The following is a 22,355-nucleotide window of genomic DNA, read 5'->3' as shown; positions in this document are numbered from 1 at the left end:
TTAGGCGCCCCCCTGCAAACTATAAATGTGTGCCTCTATTTACATAATGGTCTCTTGTGTTACAGTTCTCCTAGAAGCAGGGGCTTATTTATAATGGGTACAAGGTGTGCAGCGCTGCAGAAATCACCGGGAAATGTTCTTATACTCTTACACAGCTACTTACTGAAGCCTCGTCAGGATGCAGAATGTGTGTGGTGCTGCTGGTGGTAGTGAGGAGCCGCTTAGCCAGGCAGGCTAAGCCTGCTGCCTGGCTATCATTCAACAGCATGTCATGCTCAGCGCAGCAGGAGGAGAGGGGAGGAAGGGGGGGGCCCGGCCAGGGAAAAGAGACGTTCAGGGGCAGGCTCAGCACGCTGCCTGGCTGCCATTCAGTTTGACAGCACAGGCTCATAAGCAGGTTAGGTGCACCGGGAAGTGGAGGAAGGCGGGCTAGAGGGAACAAGAGCGGCGGTGCCGCTGGTAGTGGTGAGCAGTGATGTGCGGGCAGAGGTAGTTGTGGCTTCAGTGTGGCACCGGGAGGAAAATTCTCTGTGCCACGGGGCTACTGTGACCAAAGTCATCGGCAGGACACTGAGAGCAGAGCCTCATCTGCTGGCTGTGCGGGGGACCAGCGGTGCCACTGAGGGTGCCGCGGGGCTACGCGATCACTGTGGCCACTGGGAGCAGAGGTTGCTGCCACAGTGGTCAGGACACTAAGGGCAGAGCCGCAGCTGCAGGGCTGAGCAGGGGAATAAGGGTGCCGCGGGGCTACCTGATAACTGCGGCCAGTGATCAGTAGTAATTGGAAGCGGGGCTGTGATTGCAGAGGGACCGAGAGGTCAGGGCCGTTTCTAGGGGCAGGCGACCCGTGCAACCGCATGGGGCGCGCTGCCTCCGACCTCTGCAGCAGAAACAGCCTGTTAACTGCCGGGCGCCCGCTGAGATTCAGTTACCAGCGGGCGCCCTGCAGAGCAGCCGGAGAGATGGAGGCTCCGGCTTCCAGCTCCTCCAGTGTGCACTATGGGAGGACGTCATGACGTCTTTCCCATAGTGCAGAGGAGTAGCCGAGCGGAGCGGACGCCGGAGCGGGGCTGAAGGTAAGTATTACTGGTTTTTTTTTATGTGCAGGCAGCCTGGGGACATTACTCTGGGGGCACTTCTGCTGGGGGAGACACCACTACTGGGGGCACCCGGGCACTACTACTGGGGACATTACTCGGGGGGCACTTCTACTGGGGGCATTGCTTAGGAGGTACCATTACTGGGGGCATTACTCAGGGTCCAGGGGCACTACTACTGGGGGCACTACTACTTGGGGCTTTACTACTTTGGGCACTACAAACAAAGGGAGCATTACTATTGAGGGCACTAATACAGGGGCATTAATACTGGGGACACTATTACAGGGGGCATTACTATTTTGGGCAATACAACTGGGGACACTACTACTGGGGCACTACAACAGGGACCATTACTATTGGGGCATTACTGATGGGGGCATTCTACAGGGGGCACTACTAACAGTGGCATGGCATAGGGGGCACCACTCCTGGGGGCACTACTACTGGGTGCACTGCATAAAGGGCACCACTACTGTGGGCTCTGCATAAGTTGCACTACCACTGTGGGCACTGCATAAGGGGCATAAATACAGGGACACTGCATATGGGGACAACTACAGGGGGCACTGCATAATGGGCACTTTTGCCTGAGAGCCAGTGGGGGGGAAGCCTAAGACCTGTCGGGATGGAATGGCAAGGGAGGGGGCTGGAATGAAGTGTATATTATGTGAATCTTGTTTTTTCAATGTGTTTTATGTGGTTCTGGATTTAATAATGTATTTGAGGTGGATGTGGTTTTAAAACGTAGTTTATGTGCCTCCTGGCTTTTCCAATATATTTTATGTGGAAGTGGTTTGTTGCAGTGTATTTTATGTGGATCTGGCTTTTATTTTTAATGTGCTGGGTTCGCTCCCAACGCGACTAAAAACGAGTGTGATACAAGGTCATACTTCTGCAAATGTCACACCAAAGGCATGCACACAGAAATGCAGCGTGGGCTTGTGTCAGCTAGGCCACACCCCATTTTTTGAGCGCGCATGCTGTCTGTCTTTTGTTTAGCTACATATATTGTTCAGCGCTTTGCCTCTGACAGGTTAGCCAACCCAGTACTCAGTAGTCACAGTGGCTGTCATTCTGTGGTCTTTCGAGATCACACTCCCTTACTGTGATACCACACCCCCTCACGATGAGGCCACACCCACTCCACAATATTACTGCTTCGAGGGGGGGGGGGGGCATTTTGACTGCTCGCACTGGGAGCCTCAAACCCTAGAAACTGCCCTGCGAGAGGTCCCTCTGATATAGGCGGTTGCTGGAAGATTAGCTTCCTGCAACAGCCATGGGGGCGTTTCTGACTGGTCGCATCGGATGCATCTGATGTGACCACGCCAGGCAAGTGGTTAAAGAACCTCAACCTTTCTGTGTGTGTGTATTTATATGGAAAACATCATTACCACATCTGCAGCTGCTCCCACTACTATCTTATTACCCCCCACTCAATATTACTATACCCCCAAAACAGCTTCAATATACTCCCTAATAACAACAATATACCTTTATAATATTAATACATCCCCAATCCCATTAAAATTAACATAAACACACCCTCAGATAACAATAACATTAATGCTCCCCACCCCCATATTACATTCATTCACCCATACCCTCCCCATGCACTTACCTCACCATGAAGAAAGCTGCCTGGTCTCAGCACACTGCGGACCTGCAAAGGAGGACTCTGAGGATACACCCAGAAGCTGGCAGGTAGAGTAGAGGATGGGACAGGGACTATGGGAGGATAGAGGAGAAGGACATCACATGATGATAGTATAATAGTATAAATATATCTATGGGTAACCATTAAAGCTACCCTGGAAAGCACCCCAGTAATTGATACAAACTTGATTGAGAGTGCCGGATCACGCCTATATATATATATATATATATATATATATATATATATATAATCCAACACCACACACAAAAGGAAGTGGAATGAGGGCACTCACCACATGTTGATAAATCAGCTTGTTTAATCAGTCCAATAGGTCAGTTTTCCTGGTTGCTACATAAGCAAAGTTTACTGACGTTTCGGTCTACACAGAGACCATTATCAAGGTACAGCAATCCATTGGTAATAGAACAGCATAGGTCCAAACGAGCCATCAAATACAGGAACAAACCCAGCACATCATAGAAGTACACCATGCAGTCTCACCGGGCCCCCGTTTGTGCCTGTATTTGATGGGGTGCTTTCCAGGGTAGCTTTAATGGTTACCCATAGATATATTTATACTATCATCATGTGATGAAAGGAAGACACTCTCCAGACTTGGTTTGAAGTATTGCAATATTAATCAGTTTATTAGAACATACCAAATTAATTTGGTATGTTCTAATAAACTGATAAAGTGCAGCAATGTTGCACAGCCATACTGTAGGCATGGGATGTAGTTATAATCCTGACAGTCAGGATGCCGGCGCCAGAATCCTGACACCTATCAAAATTCCGGCGCCGGAATCCCAACGGTAAGTACTAGGGTTCGGGGGAGGGTTAGGCACTAAGAGGGAACAGTTTGGGTTAGGCACAAGGGGGGAGGGTTAGGGTTAGGCACTGGAGGGATAAGTATGAAACACCGGCAGCTGAAGAGGAAGCTCAACTCTTCAGAATCCCGATGCAGGCTGATAATTAGACTAAGCCTCCCCACTCCCCCCCCCCCCCTAACCCTCCCTTGGTAGTGCCTAACCCTAAAATTCACCAGGTGGTGCCTATCCCTAAGTCCCCCCCAGGGGGTGCCTAAACTTAACCCCCCATTCCCGCACCCTAAACCTAACCTTCCTGGGGGGTGCCGAGCCCTAACCTCTCCCCCCGGTGGTACCCATCTCCCCCCCTAACCCTCCCTGGGGGTGCCTAATCCTAACCCCCCCATCCGGCTAACACTTACCTGGCTCCAGTGTCTTACGATCGGTATGCAGGCTGTCGGGCTTCTGACGCTGATCGAAAGGGGGATAGCGTCGTCTGCATTTTGCCCGTCGGCGGTATATCGACAGCTGGCATCTCGCACACCGGGATATACACTACATCCCGTACTGAGGTTGAGTATTAAGGGGGGTATCGACGTCGTTATCGTGCAATCACTTGCAAATCACACATGCATTGGGCAAGTTTTGGTCGGAAGCGACCAGCAATGCGCATGCCCGCTGGTCACTTCCGACATCGCTCGTACATGCTGGTCAACCTGACGATCCCATCAGGTTCACCATGTGCGGGGATGAGGGATGTGCCTGGACTGAAAAAGTGAACTAGACATACAAACGAGAGCACGATTGCAATGTCGTATTCGTGCTCTCGTTTGTATATCCAAAAGTGGATACCCGCCTTTAGAATACTGACAGACAGATGTCGGTACCCTGACCCTGTCGGGATGCCAGCGTAGGGATTCTGACCGGCGGGATCCCGAGCGCCGGCATCAAGAATGCCGGCATCTTGTACCCAATCCACAGGCACTCATTGCAACACGGTACTAACCTGCCTCTTTTATTTATCTATCTATTATCTATCTATCTATCTATCTATCTATCTATCTATCTATCTATCTATCTATCCATACACAAAGCTCTACTTTTTGACCTTTAAATGTATTAATTCACTGTATATTTCCAGTAAGTCTGGACCTGTCTTTAGCATAGAAGGGGTTAGCTGTCACATCCTATGCAAGTGACAGGACCCAGCACTGTTACTAAGTTACTACCCGTTCCTTATTACATTGGCTGATGCCGCCTCTCTGCATTGCCTGCTGATAGGAGCTTCTTATCCTGTGTTGTGCTTTGCACACACCTTGAAGGAGGGATCTAGTGAGATTCTGTATGGCAACAGCATGTAGGGGGGCAGAAGAAGGGTTACATCTTTAGGGGGTGTAGAGCAGCCTAGATGGGAAACAACAAGCAAGTATCCAAGCCGTGCAGAGCCACCCTGCTCTAATACAGCAGCAAATGCAATGTGGCTGTAACAAGACAGTGGGTGCAGGATAAGAGAATTAGCCTCAGAAGCAGATTGGCACTGCAGGATTTTCTCTCTTTATCCATCTTTCACCCAGATCCTTAGCTGCAAACAAATCTATTTCAGGAGCACCAAAAATCGTGATTACATTTGAAAATAAATGAGGTAAGCAGATCCAAACGTTATTATTTTTTTGCAGATCAACATCAAACCTTATCTCTAATGCTACTGTTTTATGTATGTTCATCTGTTAACTCCATAATTACATGTCATCAATTCATTAACTATAGAATAATCTGAGCCATAACATATGCCAACTGTCAGCTCCATGAACATGGTTATTGTATTGTGCAGGAGCTGATGTGCTAATTGCACTGTGCAGATGCAATCTCTAATATTCAGCTCTTGCATGTACTGCATAATTATTATTAATATTATGATGTTGATACTGCTTATAAGGAATCGCAATAGTAAACATTGGTATTTGTGTAAGTGTAATAATAGCACAAGATCAGCAGGAAATTTGCAGGGCAACAAGGTTATCCCTTTCACTACCCGTAGTTACAGTATCTCCGAGCATGATCTGCAAACGTGCAATGTACATGCAGACTGATATGTCAGACTGAATAAGTATTGTGTGTACATTTGTCACTTATCACTGCAGACTGCGAGTGGGCTTTGCTGCTGGTCGATTCACATACACTTAACCGAGTTCTGCTCTGACCTACTTATCTGAAACGTGGTGACAGGGAGACATACGCTGCAGAAATATGGCTATTTAGGAATGTCTGTACATAGCATGATACTGGACGAATGTTAAGCTGAACTGAATGGCCTGAAAATGTTTAGTGTCTGGTAAACAATCATTAGGAAAATGTAATCACCTTGGAAAACTAGAGTAATGACACACACTATCCTTTGGCTTGAGCGTTTACAAATTACTTATGTAAATGGACTGCATTTATCTAGTATGCAAGATAGAAGATGACTGTTGCAATAAATACATTAGTAAGAACTCGTCTTGGGGCCGCTCTGCAGACTTCTACCAAATCCACCAGGGATATACAGTATGTTGCAGGTCTCATGTAAACAAGCATGGCCACTGATTGCTGCTAATGTACAGACCAGCAGGTGTTTACAGACCTCTAGAATGTAGCAGCTGTAATCTAAAGCGATAAAACCTAGTACAACCGCCTATACCTGCATTAAGCATAATGTGGAAAGAAGAGATGCTTTGCAGGCCTGTTGTCAAGCAGTTGGCAAAGATGGGAAGATGGGAAAAATGCACTGTAATCCTGTGGTGCTGACCGTGAGGGGGAGCTATGAAGACCTGCAAGGACAGGTTGATGAGAGAATAGGCTGTCATAAATGGCTGAACCTACTATAGTGTAAAACATAAGAGATACCCATATATCTATGTTTCATACTGTAGGCCTTTAATAAAGAAGATTGGAAAGACTTCTCTATGTATAAAGTAAAAATTGAATCCTGAGGGCTAATTACTTATCTAGTGCAAATGTGCAATAACCTATAGCAACCAATCAGAAATCTACTTTCGCTATATACCTTGCAGTAGACCAAAGCTAATTGCTAAATTATTGTTCATTAGTGAAATTTAGTAAAAGGTCCAAGCTATTACAATACAGCCAGGGACATCAAGAGAGGGGAGCAGGTACTGATTACACAGGCCCAGCAGGGTACTCTCATAGTGTTCTCCGCTATTATTTTTTCCAGAGGGGGTGTTGCCACGCCCCCTTCAGTACCCAGGCCATGCTGCTGTCTCAACTGCTCTCAATACAGTAACCAATAGCAAATCAATAAGACATTGGTTTTACTCAGTTAAGTTCCCACCCTTCGTTATGTGTATAACTAGAGCACAGGTTCTCAAACTCGGTCCTCAGGACCCCACACAATACATGTTTTCCAGGTCTCCTCACAGAATCACAAGTTAAATAATTAGCTCCATCTGTGGAACTTTTAAAATGTGTCAGTGAGTAATGACTACACCTATGCACCTCCCGTGTGACCTGTGCGGGGTCCTGAGGACCGAGTTTTAGAGCCACTGAACTAGAGTACCTCACAAAGTTTCAAAGGTTGCTACCTGCATCATATGCAAAATCTGTACCAAATAAGCACCACCCCTAATATCCTCCCTCTGACCAATACCCCCCCCCACAGAATTTCACACTTTTGGTAAAAATTCAGCTCTTTTCAAAGCCCATGAATTGTGACTGTCCTACCAAAAACAGTCAATGGGCGGAATTCAATTCTTTATAGCTGCTATCGCGCCCGACGGAGCTATTCAATTCTTGCTCCGGTCGGGCACGATGAGCTGCCAGCGCTACATTTCAGCTCCTGGGGGATGAGAGCTGAAATGTGCGAAAAGTGACATGTTTGGGCGCCCAAACATCACTTTTCGCGATCGCGCCCAGCACTTTGGTCGGGTTTAGCTGCTTTACGCGGCTAAACCTGACCTCTATGGGCGCGATCAGCGCGAACATCTTGGACAATTGTATAGCGGCCCGCGATCTCCTGTCACTTTAGACGGGAGATGCGGGCCGCAAATACAATTGAATTCCGCCCATTGAGTGACAAACTCTGCCCGTGTCCCAGCAGCAGCACCAGACAGAGCATCTGCCATTAACATGCAGGAGAAGCAACCGGCGCTTCTTACATGTAAAGCTGCAACTGTTCCTCAAAGTCACTGGTACATGGGGAGTGTGACGCTCGGCTATATGTCACAGAGAAGCAGAGAATGCTGCACCCACCTCTATAGACTATATTTTACTTATGACTAGAGGGGGGAGGGGGTACTTTTTGCACTGTCAGGGCTTACACCAACCCTGCCAACCTTTTACAGTGTCAGTAGCTGTAACTCACAATACTGAAGAACATAGGGGCCAACAGAATTTTTCAAAATTATCTGAAAAGAGAGATTTTCAATTGCTGCATTCTTTTTCGGCTCAATTTAATGAATAAGCTGGCAGCAGTAAGCAGAATATTATCACCATCCAATTTGTGGCCCCGATTCAGAGGCGCTCGCTATTTGCGAGCGCACACTCTGAATCAGGGCGTTTTTTTTAAACCCGGCCTCCAGGCTGCTCGCTAAGCTGTGGGTGACCACCCACAGCTATAGCGGGCGGCCTGGCGATGGTTGCGATTATCGCGACCATCGGGCTTGCGATGAGACCCTTATGTTAGGGTCTCAGGTCTCGCAAGCCCGAGTGGACTTCCTGCTATAATAGAGCAGGGAGTCCACTACTGACATCACGAGTGATGTCAGTAGGGCCGCCCACAAACGGCAGATGTTCCTTCGGGAACGCCTCCATTTGTCCAGCCACCGCCCCCTACCCGCCTACAAAATGGGGCGAGCTGTCAATCAACATCGACAGCCGCCCTGTCTTGTAGTGAGCCCCGGAGTGAGTGATGTTCTCACTCGCTACGGGGCTCGCGCACACGCGGTGCACATTCCGCGCGTGTACAATGGCCCACCATCGACTTGCTTGCGAGCACTATGCGCTCGCGAGCGGGTCTGAATCAGGCCCTGTGTCCTTTCTGCATGTGTCTGACCCAGCATTGCCATGTGTCACACATATGCACTGCACTGGAAACCTAGGGGTATATTTAGTAAAATGCAGATTTTCAGCCCATAGCAACCAATCAGATTATATTAAACATTTATCTAGCACCTTCTAGAAGATAATAGCTAGAATCTGATTGGTTGCTATGGGCAATATCTCCACTTCTAAAAACCCACACCTTAGTAAATATACCCCACAGTCTCTCGCTTCCAGTGCAGATTCAATTAAAACAATTGAAATAACAATAAGTACATTTCTAGACGATACAATTTATTTATTTTTTACCACTATACTGAGTACAGCATTAGTACTTGCTAAATATGCAATATCTCATGCAAAGCTATATTCACCAGAGTTAGGTCTTTTCAGTGTTTAAAAAACAGACCATTTTATACATGTCTCTATTTTTTAATATTAACCAATTGCACAATACAATTGCTTTTTTCTTAGATACAATTCTTATCATCTATAACAGCGGTTTGGAACCTTTTTTCTGCCGAGGGCCATTTTGATATATATAACATTATTTGCAGGCCCGGTGCAGACCATGCCTCTTCCACATGACTTCACATGGGAGTGTGGCCACAATCGCCATGATTACAGCAATGCCCGGATGCTCCGAGGAGCTGTAAGGCAGAGGTGTGACTGTCGCGTCCTAAGGATGCTCCAGGCGGCACTGCTGCATAGATTCTGGCTGCAGGGTGCCATTCTAGGCACCCTGCTAGCCATATGAAGCTGGCAGAAAAAAGCTCAGAGGGCCAGACCAAATGATTCCATGGGCCTTATATGGCCCCCGGGCAAGAGGTTCCTCATCCCTGATCTATATAATGTTCTCCCTCTAGATTGTAGCTCTTACTAGCAGGGCCCTCCCAACCCTCTCAACTACTTTTGTTTCTACGTATGATTTAGGGGTTTTGCCAAATTTTGTGGCACCTAATAAAAAAATAATGATCAGTATGATAAGTATATTGTAATCAAACTGAGGGAGCATATCTTGTTGGGGATTGCATTCTTCTCAACCATCCTGATTTAGTCTAACTTTTTTTCACGATTTGCGCGGTGTTGTAAGGTTGTTTTCTGCCACCTGCATCAGATGCAAGTGCCATCAGTGTCGGCAGGTAATTTTGTAATCGGTGAGGGTGGCCTAACACCCCGGGGGCATGACTAACCACACTGAGGTTTGGCTAAACCCAAGCATGCCACAGCTATGCCCTCATGACCCCATTCCAGGATTGATGATGTTGGGAAATGAGGTACTGTAGTGCTCCAGGGTCAGCCGAGACAGTATTACTTGTGACATGCGTAGATGCACCAGATAATCAACAAACAATAAACCCTAGAAAATATCTTATAATAATGATAACAATGTAATAGGCATAGATGGGTTTACTCCTCTACGTAACAAATATATAGTTATTGTCTTATAAATGTTCTATAAAACGTAATACAGGTTGAGTCTCTCATATCCAAATATTCCGAAATACGGAATTATTTTGGCATGACTGAGAAAATTAAACTTTTGATTTTTAATGGTTCAATGTACACAAATTTTGTCTAAAGCACAATTTATTAAAAATAATGTATAAAAATACCTACAGGCTGTGTGTATAGGGTGTATATGAAACATAAATGAATTTCAATTCTGTACACAAACTTTCTTTGAGCCACAAAATTATTGAAAATATTGTATAAAATTACATGAAGGCTGTGTGTATAAGGTGTATATAATACATAAATGCATTCTGTGTTTATATTGGGGTCCCATTCCTAAAATATTTCATTATGATATGCAAATATTCCAAAATACAGAATATTCCGTTATTCAAAATACCCCTGGTCCCAAGCATTTTGGATATGGGAGACTCAACCTGTAGTTTCTTTCAACAATAGTTATGTGAAGATCACTGCACAGACATTCCTTAAAGATGTACATACATATAATTATCCAGTTATGTTTATTTGCTCTGTGTTGCTCTCAGTCTTTCTGCATAACCTTGTTTCATTAAGTAGGTCAGAGCTGTGTCTGAGAGCACAGATCTGTATCTGAATCATCCAGTACAACCCACTCACTGGCAACAGATATGAAATGGGTCATTTGTTGGGTGGCACTGTATGTTAAGGTACCTTTCTGTTTTTAATTTTTATTCTTGGTGTTCCATATTAAGGGAATGACTTTAAGCGGAGGACTGCAATGTTTTTTCTCACAACAATTAGATAAGGGTTTTTTGCTGAGTAAATCTTATTCTAAGAAACACTAATACTAATTAGTGTTCATTCTAGGTTCGGCACGGGGCAGGGCGACGGACCATACAGAGGGCGTGTGGGGCGCGGCCATAAGATGTGCCCCCTTTTCATCACTCTTAGGGCCGTGCCCAGCACTTACGGAAATGCTGGCTGCCCCCAAGCTCTTACCTTACTGTTAATTACTGTTAATAGATGCCGTGCACATGCGCACGGAATCTATTCACCGGCATGCTGTTTTAGCTGGGCACAGACAGCACCGCCATAAGGGCAGGCGCATTCTGCCCTTTTGAAATCGGGCAGGGCGCATTCTGCCCTTTTGAGATCGGACAGGGCATTGCGACCCGCTAAAACAGCCTAGCAGGAACGCTACAATAAAAAATATCTTTATTAATTGTCATGAGATGCTACATTAAAGCAAACAGTGGAGTTGTGACTTTAACTGCAGACAAGAGTCCCTTATCCTGTGGTACTGTTTTTCAGATAAAGGCTGTCTCTATCCTTCTCATATTATGGTCCTGTTCCTTATTCTTCTTATAAAATTACTGTGGTTTGTATTATCCTCAGTTTTATGGTATCGCCTCAGATACAGTTCCTGATACCTATTCCCCTCAGAAAATGGCCCTGGCCTCACTCTCTCCTAGCATAGATTGTGCCCTATGGTCCAATCCTCCAGTTCCTCTTGATATATAGTCCCCATAACTGGGATGTCACATGGCCATGTCCCCTCCCAGTGAGGCCATGCCCCTTTTAGGCATGCACAAGGGGGCTTACTGGCCGCACTGGGTGTCATCGACCCCAGTGCCGCTACTCCTACCCATGTCCCTGTCCTCCTATAGCATGGTCGTTAAATAGTGTGTGTACTAAGCTGAAAACTAGCCCAATCCATATTAATTTTCAGGTTTTGCAGTGCACAGTACAGTACTAGCCACCCACAGTGTGTCTGATTTACGTTACAGGAATGTGACCACTTGCAACTTGTATACTAAATTAAGTCCTGTGCATCTCCATTAAAAGCCATGTCAACATAAAGGGGATCATCTCGAGTTGCATGCCAGTCTTGTGCCAAAACACATTTTGGGTAGGTTGTAGAGCTTTGCCAGGGTTAGTAATTAAGGCTACAAATGTAGTAGGGATCAAGACGCACTAAGCCAATCAGAAAAGACTGTCACTCATCATCATCATCATCAGTCATTATATTAGAACTAGTGTTTGAGCACCCACAAGAGAAATGCCTCCCTTACAGGTGCATATAAGCCTTTTCTGTGGTCTGCATAGGACGCCTTGACTGCACTTAGCCCATACTTGCACTATGCCTCCTTTCTCCTTTTTACCTCTTTTAAGGGGGATATTTGTTCAAATATAATTGAGGAATATCCCCCACAAACACCCATGTTTAGAGAGCCCGCAAATAATAAGTATTACCTGGATATAACATGAAAGGAATGCAGCAGATATCTATAATATCTTCTGCAGTCCCTCCATTTCCAACCGCAAAACAGTAGTTTTCTATGGGGGCTGCCATGCAGTTGGATTTACTTAGCTTCAGAATGTGAAGCCTATGGCTACAGTATACAGAATTTACTGGGAGAGGGATTGATAGGATCACTCATCAGTGCTGCCCACGTGCACGTGCGATAGACTTCGGCGCATGCGTAGTAGTGCAGCATCTGGCCGAAGCAGGAAGCATATGCAATCACTTTACTTCTTTTACTGATTGTCGGGAAGAGCTCCTGTTGGAGCCCTTTACCCTGTGACTCAGCAATACGCAGCAATAGCAAAGGTCAAAGATTCCTAAATGCCGCAAATTGCAGCAAAAAAAATCCTTAATATCGTAGGCACAGATAATAAATATGCCCCTAAGTATAGGGAGCTGTAAGTGTGAAAATATGTCCCAACATACTTTCTTCAAGACTAGTTGGAACCACTACCAGAACCAAATATTCTCTCCAAGAAACACTTTGTCTTCAGAGCTTGCTCTCTCTTGGCTTGTTATATCTACTATATGGTACACTAGTTGATCATAACCAACCTGAGAAGGACCTCCATAAGTTGGCCTTGGAGGTCGACATAGAGACCTTAGACCCTGAGGAGTGGGCTCAGATTAGAGTTAATGTCACAAACTGGACTAACAAAACCCATTTGTGTATGAAGCACTGCCACTTTCTAGTGCTTGATCACTCACCTTTTTCTGCATGCCAGGTTTTCTATACATCTTCTGCATTGGAGACATGGGTGCCGTCATCTTGTGTCAAGTCAGGTGATCGCTAGTCAGCCAGTCGGGGCCCTGTCTGGTAGCACATGACTCCTGTATCTAATCCACAGCCAGGACTCCCTATATAAGTCTCTCCTGGGCTATGACTTATTGCCAGTGCAACTTCTGATAGGTAATCTCTGACTGCTACACTCAGTTTGGTGCCATAGAATCACTTCCATATCTACTGTGAAAGACCTGTTTAGACTTCTGAAAGTTAATTGTCAGCTTCAGCCTCTTCATCAGTTTCAGTGATTGCTGCAGTAACTCCTCCAGCTACAGCATGTCCTGCTGCTTCTAGATTCAGTGTTCAGGTATTTCTCCAGTCACCGCATGTAATGTGATTCCTATCTGTAGTCCCACAAGTTATGCTGGGCATACACTATACAATTATCTGTCAGATCTCTGTCCAATCTGGCTGGTTGGAATGAAAACCTGGTAATGTATGGGAGCAAATGACAGTCGATTTTATGGTTTTAAACACTGGAAAACAACAAAGTGGACGCTCAGCCAAATTGGTTAAATAAAACAAATTTAACCAATTTGAACAATAGTTTTTGTCTGTTTTCGAGTGTTTAAAACCATATAATCGACTGTCATTTGCTCCCATACATTACCAGGTCTTCATTCCAACCAGCCAGATTGGACAGATATCTGAAAGATAATTGTATAGTGCAGTGGTTCTCAAACTGTGCGGTGCCGCAGCGCTGTCACCAGGGTGCGGTGGACCGGAGGGAAGCTGCTGCCAGTTTTTCCCTATCATCTTCATCGCGTTTGGATCCGGAGCGGAGGCGGGGCGGCGGTTAGGCGCTGTCATAGGAGGGGGATGCAGCCGGAGGGAAGCTGCTCTTATCACTATTGGAGCCGGAGGCATGACAGGGCGGTGCGGGGGGCAGCGGTCAGATGTGATGGCACAGGAGTGGGCTGGGCTGCCTATTTTGACGCTGCGGCTGGTGGATCTGAGGAAACGGCTGCAGCGCTGGAGCTCTGTAGTAAAGGTAAGTAATGTTAGCTCCTGTGGAAACTATAGGGAGGATGGAACCAGCTATGAGTGGCATACACTGTATACTAACTATGGTGGGGGGGGGCAACTATGAGCGGCACACATTGTATACTAACTATGGGTTGAGGGGGACACAAATGAGCGGCACACACTGTATACTAACTATGGGGTGGGGGGGGACAGCTATGAGTGGCACTGTCTGTATACTAACTATAGGGATGGGGGTTGGGGGGAACAGCTATGAGTGGCACTGTCTGTATACTAACTATAGGGAGGGGATGGGGGAAACAGATAGCTATGAGAGGCGCTGCTACTGTCTGCAACTACTTGGGTCAAAAAGATACTGCTTGGTAATTCATTTGGCTTAGGGGTGCCTTGAAAAAATGAAGGAGACCCTAAGGGTGCCTTGAACTGAAAAAGTTTGGGAACCACTGGTATAGTGTATGCCCAGCATTACTGATCAGCCTCAGCTTCTTCAACTGTTCCAGTTATTGCTGCTAATAACTATTTTAGCTGCAGCATGTCCTGCTGATTCTGGTGTAAAGTGCTACAAAGACTCCTGCTGACATAAGCATGTCTGGTATTCTTGTGTACAGCTCCTAGTACTTCTATTGTCATAGGTACATCTGCTTCTGTTGGCATAGCACGTCTGCTATTCCTGTATACTACTCCAAGTACATCAATTGTCATAAGCATGTCTGCTATTCCTGTGTACAGCTACAAGTATTGCTTCAGTTCATCCTGCATTGCAAATCTCAAGTATTGCTTTTGATTTTCCTGCATTCCAAATGTTATATCTATTCTATGCATTACAAGTTTCAAGCCTGCTATCCTGTTTTACCTGTTCGGTGCATTACTAGTCTCAAGTCTGCACCTGCTGTTGCTAACATCATCTGCCTGCAGTATTATATGCATTCTAGACTTCTCCTTTCGTGCTGATTATGCTATATCATTTATTCTGTAATTCATAAGAGATTATTTTCTTTAAAGAGAAACTTGTTCAGACCTCCTAGAATTCTCCATACATTCCCCAGCTGTATTTACATATTGTACGCTGTTACGGGTCCAGAATGAAAACAAATGCAAATCCTGACACCAAGTGACATGTATAGTTATAGGGCCATATTCAATTTGGAGCGAAAAGTCCGTTATCGGCGATAGTTTATCGCAGATGACGTCATTTTCGCCATTTTCACTTCTCCCCATATTCAATTTCAAAGACTTTTTGCAAGTGCGAAAAGTCATTGTAAAAAAACAGGGATAAGTTTTCACCACTGCTTAGGTGACAAAAAAAAGGGTTGAAATGGGGATTTGGGGTGCAGAATATAAAAAAAAATAGCCTGCAGCCTTTGGAATGTCCCCTTAAAGTAATCTGTGTAAACATTTTTTAAAAAGTTGCACAGGACACCCCAAAAAAGATACTTTCATTTTGGGGGCGGAAAAAAAAAATATTGGGGGACAACCTTCTAAACTAGCAAAATCGACTCTAGGGGGGATCCCAACTATGCGGCAGGTGTTTTCTAGAATGCGGGTGGTTGCGACAGGTGGATTTTTGAAGAATTTTTAAAAATCACTTTAGGGACTTAAAAATATGCTTGCACCCATATTCATGTACCCCAAATTTGATGGGACTAGTTATTTAAAAAAAACCAAAAAACTAAGTGCTATTCTTCACCACTTCTTTAAAGCCACATTTATGCACCTGCTGCGGCAGTATAAAAACCCCAATTACTTTCAGCAGGCCAAATCGGGGGTACCCATTGTGATTCCCCATGTCAGACCATCGTTTAGGGGGTGACAGGCTGAATTCCCCAAAAGTGACAGGACTTTACGATACTTACCTTTCCGCCGGGTTCCGTTTTTGCCAATTCCTAATTGAATACGGGGATAAGCGGGCACGTGCCCGATACTTTATCCCAGGAAAAAACGGCGATGATGGCGAAAAGTCCGACTTCGCACTTTTCGCCTCAAATTGAATATGGCCCATATAGTATAAGAGACTTTTTGCATACTGTGATATGAATCTAACACGGGCCATACATTAGAACCGTGATTCCCCGTTGCCGATCTGATCTGCCGATTGGCAACCAGTAAAACCAAACCACGGCAACCCGTCGGCATTCCGGAAAAACAGCATGTTAAAAATCCCTGACTCACCGATCCCGACAATTTTTTGGTTGAGATCAATGAATCAAGGATTTCCAACATGTTGGATTTTCCCGATGCATCGGTAGAACGAGGAATTAGGGCAAGACATCGCAGCTGTATGGACCCTGTTATTTTTCTCATCTTTATTTGTATTTTTCCCTTGCATCACACCATCATTTATATTTCAAAAACGTAATAACACTTGTTTTGTTTTTCAAAGTGTCCCAGCTGTCATAGCGATGAATGCATAAGATGTTTTGGTGCACAACACAATAGAAAAACATGCAATTTGTTGATATATGACATCATGTAGCATACTTTATTAAACAAAGGGAAAAAAATTACATCAAATGACTTATACTGTGACATCAGGGGTTAAAATGTTTCTGGTGCCAACAAGTAGGTCATGAAAAAAGAATTGTTCAGGCCAAGTGATAGAAACTGCAACCATAGTTACTGCATCTTATCACTATGGAAACAACCATTTCTCTGTCAGCATCCATCTCCATGTGTTATTGTTGATTTAGTTGGGAGGTATTATATAAGACACTTTTCTGCTAAGAGTCTATTATGTCAGTGTTAGCAGATATGAAAGTTGTTGAATATAGCTGTTTGGGATGCAATCGGGAAGCCGGCTGACATTATACCGACAGCCGGCTTCCCGACTGTCATAAACCGGCAAGGGTGAAATGACCGGCGTCTAGATGTAGACGCCGCTCATTTTACAGACGCCGGGAGACCAGCGCCCAGCATCCCGATCGAAGGGATGCCGGGCACCGCGAGCGGATAGCCACGGGGGGGGAGGGTTAGGGCTTAGGGTTAGGCACCCCCTCTGGAGTTTGGGGTTAGGCTAGGGGGAGGGAGGGTTAGGGTTAGTCACCCCCGGGGGGAGGTTAGGGTTAGGCACCCTCCCCCCCGGGGGACTTAGGTTTAGGCAGTGGGGAAGGGGGGGTTAGGTTTAGGCACTTAGAGGGGGGATTAGGGTTAGGCACTTGGGGGGGAGGTTAGGGTTAGGCCCCCCCCCCGGGGGACTTAGGGTTAGGCTGCGGGGAAGGGGGGGTTAGGTTTAGGCACTTAGAGGCAGGCTTGCCTACCCTCCCGATTTGGTCGGGAGCCTCCCGAATATCGGGTGCCGCTCCCGACCCCCCGGAAAGGCAGGCAAGCCTCCCGGCTGCCGCCTACCCCTCCAGACCAATAGTAAAAAACCCCGCTGGCGGGGGGCCCGATGACGCGATTCGCGCTGAATCGCGTCATCGTGGCTCCGCCCCCTGCTTCACAATGTCTTTTTTCCGGCATTGTGAAGAGGGGGCGGGGCCACGATGACGCGATCGTGCGGTCACGCCCCCGCCCCCAAAACGGCATCATAGCCCGGCCACGCCCCCCACACAATGCAGGCATTCAGCTCCCTCCGGAAGGAGGGAGCTGAATGTCGGCAACTATGCTTAGAGGGGGCATTAGGGTTAGGCAATTGGGGGGGGAGGTTAGGGTTAGGCACACCTAAGGGAGGGTTAGGGGGGTAGGTTAATACTTACCTGGGGACGATCAGGATTTCCAGCGCTGTCAGGCTGCCGCTGCTGGGATCTGTTCCTCTGTCGGCCTGACGCTGCCGGGATTCGAACTGCAGGCCATGCGGGCGGTGGTATTACATACCGATTCCAGCTGTTTAACTGTTTATTTCTAGTGTGGAACTTTTAAAGAAAAGGTAAATATACACCTGTTTCCATGGTAAATAGATAACACTGATACAATCATGTCCATGGAAAGTTGCTGTGCTTACTATAAGTATAAGGGTGAGATGTACTAAGCCTTTGATTGGGCTCGATTCAATTCAATGCAAATTGAATATCGCCGGGAAGGAGCTCCCGGAACTGTTGAAGTCAGTGCGCTGTTATGTGGAGAATGGCCGTTTTCACGCCCTAAACATGGCGTTTAGTCGCGAGAACTGACATTCTCAGACTAACCTGCCCGGCGTGATGCTGTTTTCACGCCGCTAAGGGCAGAAAACAGCAACGCGCCAGGAGTTTTGTCGGATTTCTGCTCGCAGCCCAGGTGGGGTGCGAGAAGAAATCCTTAGTCGGGCTTACCAGCGCGCTGAATTGAGTAGCTCCGGGAGCTCCTTCCCACCGCTATTCAATTCCCGCTGAATTGAATCGAGCCCATTGAGAAATAAAGTACCAGCCAAGCAACTCCTGACTGTCACTTTACAGGCTGTATTTGAAAAATTAAAGTTAGGAGCTGATTGGATGGTATTTTTATCTCTCTCCAAGGCTTTGTACATCTCCCCCATAGTACCACTGTCTGGTCAACAAAGAATCCAAATAAAGAAGATATATTCAAATCAAAAAGCTGTAACTCGCTGGACCTGAATTCCAATTCACACTTACTTTACCTGGAGTCCGGTATTCTTTCTGTGCCACTCTGCCACATGGCTTCCAGGGGTATCCCAACAGTAACCATGTCGACATTCATAATGTCAACATAGTTAACCCTGCCCTCCTCCCAATCTGTCCCTATGCATACACCATTGGGTTTCATGCAAGGTTCACCAGGGCTGGTACGACCCTAGCACCAGACCCCAGCCCAGTTATACTGCTGATGCAGTGGGCAGATATTTTTATTTAAAAATATTAAAACATTTTTTTTTAATCCGGGGGCCATCTGTGAGAGGGCAGCCCGGGACACCTGTACACCTCTTGCAGTCAGGGCCAGTTTTACATATACGCTGGTTATGCAGCCAAGTAGGGCACCAACTGGAAGAAGGCGTCCTGACCCGGCTACGGCCAGTGTGACATGCAAAGCGTCCTCCAGGCAGACTGTCTCACTGTAACACTGCTGCCTGCGCAGGCGCACCGCAGCGCTCAGGAGGGTGCCCGCCAACGTTGCTGCTACACCAGTCCCCCGCTGCCAGTCCCCTGCTGCTGCCGCTATTAAGGACAGCCTGATGCCAGCAGGTAGGTCTCAGTGGGGGGCTGTAATGGAGGGGACTGTGATGGAAGGGACTGTCATCAGGGGGAGTGAGGCGTTATGATGAGGGGCTGTGTAGGAGGGGCTGTGATGAGGGGGATATGGGGGCTGTGATGAGGGGATATGAGGGGCTGTGATGAGGGGAATATGGGGGCTCTGATGGAGGGGCTGTGATGAGGGGGTATGGGGGCTGAGATGAGGGGATATGAGGGGCTGTGATGAGGGGAGTGATAGGGGCTGTGAAGAGGGGATATGAGGGACTAATGGAGGGGCTGCGATGAGGGGGATATGGGGGTTGTGATGAAGGGATATGAGGGTCTGTGATTAGGGGGGCTGTGATGAGTGGGCTGTGATTAGGGGGGTTGTGGTGAGGGGTGCTGTGAGGGGCTTTTGAGGGGGATGAGAGGGGCTGTGATGAGGGTGCTGGGCTGTGAGGTGCTCCAAAGTGGGGGGAATGAGTGAGCTGAGATGAAGGTCCACAGAGGGGCACCAAAATCTATGTCCGCTTGCAGTGCACAGTACAGTACTGGCCATCCACAGTGTGACTGATTTACATTAAAAGAATGTGACCACTTGCATCTTGTATACTTAACCAGATTGCTATGGATTTGTAGCAAAAGCAATGTCAACATATAGGGGATTATGCAGAGGTGCATGCCAGTTTTGTGCCAAAACAGTAAGCCCCACCAGCTGGTGCAGCCCAGTGCTAAATACTGATAAAACAGGGGGACCCTCTTGCCAGTTTTTCCCATTTATTTTTCAGTAACAGAGCGGACTTAGAGGTCTGGGGTTGGTTATGGTGTTTGGGGGGGAACCAATGCAATTTCAAATAAATAAATATATATATATATATATATATATATATATTAACTCTTTCTTTACAGTTTAACTCAACAAAGCCTGCTCAGATCTTACTGATCTGTGCAGTGCTTCAAATCCGCTGCACATTGTCAGCAGATTCATACTTTCATGTTTTATGTTTTTATTGAGAGAAGTAAAATAAATGAACCTAAAACAGAAAAAGATATTGTCATTACATAATAAAAATACAGCCGTCTATTGAAAATAGGAACAGTTCATGGTGATCATTAATCAATTGTAAACAGTAGCAGCCCTAGTTGGAGGCAGAATATTGGGGGGGGTTTGACAAAGGCAAACCATTTAGTAACAATACATAAATGAATCAAAATGGGGGCAAAAGTCATATATATATATTAGTATTATTATACCATGTTGTTGGCTTTATCAATGTTCTGGGGGTGTATTTAACCTGAGGTGAGAGGTTGAGGACATAAGGGAGACATTTAGAAAATATATTTTTCTCCCTGCCTTTATTTCTGTCCAATCCATATGAAAAAGATGAGCCAGACATGGCAGAAGGAGCGACAGGCTAGTCACATCAGGTGAGACCCTTTGGCAGAGAATGGACTTCTTTGCAGCTGTTGCCACTCTAGTAAGAAGAAGTTTATTACCATGTGCCAGGGCAGAGGAGGAGATGCGGGATATATATTACAAAGTGCCTTTGTATTTGTCAATGTAATAGAGATACCTAAGTCACAGTGAATATAGGCCCTCATTCAGAGCCGCACGCTCTGAGCAGAGCGCACGCTCTGCATGAGGGCCGGGCTCCTTTTTCATGGAGCGTCCTCCTGGACGCTCGTATAGCTGTGGGTCACCACCCACAGGCTATACGAGCGTGCATTTTGATGGCCGCGATGGTCGTGACCATCGCGACCATCGAAATTGCGAGCCGGAGCCTGCGGTTGAGGTTTTCAACCGCAAGCTCCGGAGTGATTTTGGCTCTATCAGAGCCAAAATCACTCCCACTGACATCACTAGTGATGTCAGTGGGCCGGCTTCTGACGGGAGGCGTTCCCGTGGGAACGCCCCCGTCAGGGAGGCACGCCCCCGGCACGCCCACCAAAGGGGGCGTGCTGTCAATCAACATTGACAGCACGCCCCCTTTGATCGGACACAACGAGCGAAGGAAAGTCCTTCGCTCGTCGTGTCTGGCGCATGCGCACGACGGAGCTCCCTCCGTCGTGCGCATGCTCAGTGCAGACCATCGACCCACTTGCGAGCGTACAGCCGCTCGCGAGTGGGTCTGAATCAGGCCCATAGTTCTGCACCGCCAGCCAGAACATCTGCATACAATGAATGAGATCGGCGTCTGCTGTCATACACTGGAAAACAGTAAAGCTGGGTACACATTAGACGATTTTCTGGAACGATTTGGCCAATTCTGACGGATTGGAATGATAAATCGTCAAGTGTGTACATACTATGCGCGCTCCCGCGGCATTGTCCGTCGCATCTTCAGACAATCTGACAATCTCCTTAACGATTTACTGCAAATTGTGACGACATGTTAACATTATATAGTTAACAATCTAACCACCAAACAATGCAAGATGTATTATTTGGAAAATTGCACAGTATGTATGCACTATGGGCATGATTCAGCAAAGGACGCAGTTGCTTATACGCATGCAATTGGCCAATTATTGCGCACGCGCCGCAGCGCCGATGCTCGAACCCTCCACTAGGATCGGCTTGCGAGCGCAGTGAGCACGCAGTGTCTTTATACACTGACAGGAAGTGACCGGAGGTGTGACGTGGGGTGGTCAGTGAAACGCAGGCATGCCAGTGCATTTCAAGGCCGTTGCAGGGGCGTGCAGGAATTATCCAATGCGATACCAGATGCCGCCTGAGGCATCATAGCGTGCACATAAGTAGGCAATTCCTGAGTAAAGTCTGGGCTTCATTAACTGTCCAATGTTATCGATTGTTTCGCTATGTTGACAAAGTATACGGATGTGAGTAAGGGGAAGTGGGCGTCTTTATGTTATGCTGCAATCGCAATGCGAATGCAAACATTTACATGTCACTGCTAATATTAGCAAATGCATTGCGTGCGTATAAGCAGAATAGCGATCCATAGTCAATCAGGCCCTATATCGTTTGTCAGGGAGTTCAAGGGAAATCTGGACGACCATCGCATCGTTTGCTGATGGTCTAGTGCGAACCCAGCTTTAGTATCAGAGAAGGCACAAATAATACTCATACTTCTTTTTAACTGCGTTAAATTTTTATACGGAAGAAAATGAGTTTCACCATCGAAATT

The 22,355-nt window shown here is 46.5% G+C and overlaps 1 protein-coding gene across 1 annotated transcript in view; it reads left to right on the top strand.

Moving 5' to 3' along the window:
• Nucleotides 1-4,925: 4,925 nt before the first annotated feature.
• The window catches only part of ABHD8 (abhydrolase domain containing 8), a 37,043-nt gene continuing 19,613 nt past the window's right edge, over nt 4,926-22,355 (top strand). Inside the window, exon 1 of the mRNA XM_088478515.1 lies at nt 4,926-5,205. The gene's annotated coding sequence lies outside the window, so the exon portion shown is untranslated. The remainder of the gene's footprint in view (nt 5,206-22,355) is intronic.

The sequence above is a fragment of the Taudactylus pleione genome, unplaced genomic scaffold, assembly GCF_031769625.1.
Source record: "Taudactylus pleione unplaced genomic scaffold, aTauple2 ptg000214l, whole genome shotgun sequence".
Classification (NCBI taxonomy): Eukaryota; Metazoa; Chordata; class Amphibia; order Anura; family Myobatrachidae; genus Taudactylus; species Taudactylus pleione.
This window is presented reverse-complemented; position numbering and strand designations above follow the sequence as displayed.